Below are 4,068 nucleotides of genomic sequence, written 5' to 3' on the forward strand. Positions count from 1 at the left end.
CTTGACTCGATGATTTGGGTTGTAGCCAAGTAGGGGTATGGGGCTCCCTGAATGACCAAATGGTAAAATTTGTTTTTAAAAAAGATCACAGAACATTAATGCCTTCATCAGTACAAAAAATGTGCTGATTTGAGATTTCACTTTATGATGTATACTGGAGCAGAAAGCAGTGGGGAATGCCTCGGTCTAGGACCCAAAAGTCCTGCTCAGATGCCAGCTATGCTTCACCCTAGCTTAGTGGGACTGGGAAGAGTCACTGACCACCACTGTTCAGTCTTTTAATCTCTAAATGGAGGCCGTTTAATTACTCAACCCCCTGGGCCAATTTGAAAATATACAAACTAGAAGACCCAAACAAAGTTTCATTTTATAAACTTCTGTAGAGAAACAAATGGCCTCCATTAAAGCTGAAAGAATAAATTTATTATTTATCTGTAAGTACTTCTCTCCTTAATAAGAATCTTATTTGAGTCATGATCCACATGAACAAAAAATACTGGCACCATCACATTGGCCAATTCCTATTGGATCAAATGAGGTCTTGAATCATGAAAAATTAGCTTTAAATATGATCACATTCCAATATTTTTGTAGACCCTCCTGCCTCATGGCAGCCTAGGTAAAAAATCTGAGCTATTAAGACAGTCAGGATCCCCTTTCCCTAAACTCATGCCATGCTGTCTTCCTTACCTCCCAACCTTTCAACTTCTGGGCATAGAGCCAGAAACCAGGTCCTAGCTCTGCAGGTGATATGTGAGCCACCCGGTAATGCAGCTTTGCATCTGCAGCTTAAACAACAAACTATGGCCCTGGGCCCTGGGCCGGGAGCTGCAGGTGCACTGTGACCTGGTGTAAAAATAATTACAAACTGAGCTAAGGCATAGAGGGTGTTATGAAAAGGATATGACAGGTGTCCTGATTGAGATTAGAGGGCAGGGCGGGCCTCCCTAAGGAAGGGATGCTTAAGTTGAATTGACAGATGGGCAGTTAGACAGAGGGTGGGAACAGCAACCTTTGAAAGCTGAGAAACCGCCTTCCCCTGAGCCCTAAGGCATGGAAGAGCTGGATGTGTTTGGGAAACAGCAGTGAGCTGGAAGTGAGCACAGGGAAGAGGGCCCCAAGAGGTTGGATTTGGAATTTTATCCTAAGTGCAGCGGGAAAACACAGGAGGATTTTAAGCACATACATGATCATATTTGCATTAGCAAATAAGTAGGGCTGATCTGTTCAGTTAGCAGGGCACTCCGCTGATAGCTAGGGGACACTGGTGAGCACAAGTAGAGTGCCCATTGGCTTTCAGCGAAGAAAGAGGGCAGTGACAGAAGAAAGGGTGACAGTCAGGCCTTGTAAGAGTCCAGGTAGGAGGCTGTGGATGGATTCAAAATACAATTTGAGGTGAAGCTGACGTGTTTTGGTGATGGACTGGATTTTGGGGAACGAGAGCTGTATCAAGAATGACTCCCAGCTTTTTCTCTTGGCTGATGAGGGTGGGTGAATCATGAATTTGGGTTCCTCCTTCCTTACTGCTCGTACCTGAAACCTTATCCCTCTGTTTGCTGCTTTTTGTTTAAATGTCTCCCCCAGAAGTCGAAAGCAGAATGATTTCATAAACTGCAAGATAACACAAGGAAACTCTACCCTGAGGGGCGGCAAAGATTAAAAATGCAAATAGATTCAGGATCAGTTTAAACACATTGTTACACTTTTGTTACTAGAGTGTTTCGTGATTTGAACACTGACATTATTGGAAAAACTTGCTCAGAAGCCAGTCATACTAGAACTATCCATGAGCGCTGGATTAAAAAAATGTAGGCGGTTCTGTGTTTAACTCTAATATAGTCTAAGGAAGCTTCAGTCTAACTTTTTATTTGACAAGGATAAAAATAACGTGAATAAACTAAAACCAAGGGCCAAACTTTTCTTTCGGAAAATCATCTTCAATTTCATATTTAAAGTGATGTAATATTATAGGTGTTAAGAATTCAGAATAAATAATAAATTCAAAGAAGTTCTCTGTCTTTACCCCTTCTCAGATCTTTTCCTTTCTACACGTCCCATTACTCATGTTATGGTATCATTTTTTTTATGGTGTTATTTTTCTGACTCATTTGGAAAAAAGCCAATAAGATCCCTTGCTAATGTTACCTAAATATGTTTTTAAGTTCCTACATTTTTCTGTGTTAAAATCAGATAGACGGGGCCACGGTGGCTCACTGGCAGAGTTCTCACCTGCCGTGCTGAGGACCCGGGCTCATTTCTCGGTGCCTTGCCCACGTTAAAAAAAAAAAGCAGATATAAGGGGTTTAGTTTAAAAGCGCTCCTAATCTGGTACATATTTCAAAGTGAAAGTGAAAGTAAATACACACACACAGTATAGTCAAGTCTTTGCTTAGTTGCGTGTAAAGAATTTGTAAGTAAAATATTCTATCGTGATGGCGTTCCGGCTTCTTTTAGGGGTTGTTCCATCATACCTGCTATTCACAAAAAGCAGGCAAGGGGATTTTCTAGAGTCATGTCCCCATACACGCTGTTTATATGCAAGACAGAGTTTCTTCCATTTCTTAAGAATTTAGGGCTTATTTAAACTTGGTAACTAGGGATGAAAATTTACCTTAATACTTAAAGATAGGAAAAATAAAATGGATCTAAATTTAAAATGTTCTTCATCAGAAGTTTGAAATAAGGGCTCACCTTACTGTTTCATCTGTTGGTAAATTTCAACTAAGCTTTAAATCAATAGTAGAATATTAATATGAATATTATCAATATGCCAGTTACTGCATTTCTGTTGGAAGACTGTACTATTATCGGTGTTTAAATAAAAAGCTAATAATGATTGTATGCTAGATTTCTGATGCAGACCTTCAGTTTTAGTCAAAAGTTTCTATTACGGGCAGTGCAATGGTGGCTCAGTGGCAGAATTCTTGCCTGCTGTGCCAGAGTCAGATTCGATTCCCGGAGCTTGCCCATGCAAAAAAAAAAAAAGGTTCTATAACATCAAAGATGATATGTTGTGTTAGGATGAATTATATACCCCTACAAACATGTTCTTAATCCATGTCCTATGGGCATGAGCCCCTTGTAAATAGGACCTTGTAAAGATGTTACTTTTAGTAAAGGTGTGGCAAAATGAACAAATGTGGGCCTTAATTTGGATTACTGGAGACTTTATAAAGAGAACCAAGTTGCCTCAGATATTTTCACTGCTAAATAGGCATAAAAAATAGGCACGACAGTATCACATACCTCGTAGGAATGTATGAAGATACAACATGCTAAGAGGTGTTCAGATGGGCTAGTGGTGTGTCCCAGACACTGCTCCCCTCTTCCTTCTAGATGCCAGTCATGGCCAGAAGTGACTGGGGTCCCCTAAGCAGAGGGTGTTGGATAAATCCTATCTTTTATGTGCCATGACATGGAAAAGGTTTAGGAAGCTCTAAGAGAAGATGCAGACCCAAAGAAACTGGCTTTATTCCAGGCATACAGTAATGAGTCAATACATGGCAGATATTTTTGTTGTTGCTCCAATTTAGGAAAATCTAGACATAAGCATCTATAACAACAATCTCATTTTATTTCTTATCTAATTGGTTGTTCATGACATTTACAACACAAGAATCAACCACAAAAAATACACAGGGTGGAGGTAGAAAAGAGGAGTTCTAGGAAACAAAGGGGCAAACCCATGGATAACTTAATTTGATGGCAAGAGTTCAAGTCTTTCCAAGGCTAGCCCTGTGCTGAAAACCAAAGGGATCTTCAAAAGTGACATCAGGTGCATTTCAGCAGCTGAAAAGCATAACACTATTATTTCCTAAGAAGCACACTCTGTATCTCCACACTCGTTAAAAAACTTTTTTTTTTTTTGCATGGGCAGGCACCGGGACTCAAACCCAGGTCTCCAGCATGGCAGGCGAGAACTCTGCCACCGAGCCGCTGCTGCCTGCCCTCTAATATTAAAGCACTTTTAAAATTTGTGCACATTTAGTACAAAACAAATTGTGAAACATTGTACCAGTGATACAATTTCTCAAAAATATATGAGAAAAATTTACATATACCTGATGC

The sequence above is a fragment of the Tamandua tetradactyla genome, chromosome 5 (genome assembly GCF_023851605.1).
Source record: "Tamandua tetradactyla isolate mTamTet1 chromosome 5, mTamTet1.pri, whole genome shotgun sequence".
Classification (NCBI taxonomy): domain Eukaryota; kingdom Metazoa; phylum Chordata; class Mammalia; order Pilosa; family Myrmecophagidae; genus Tamandua; species Tamandua tetradactyla.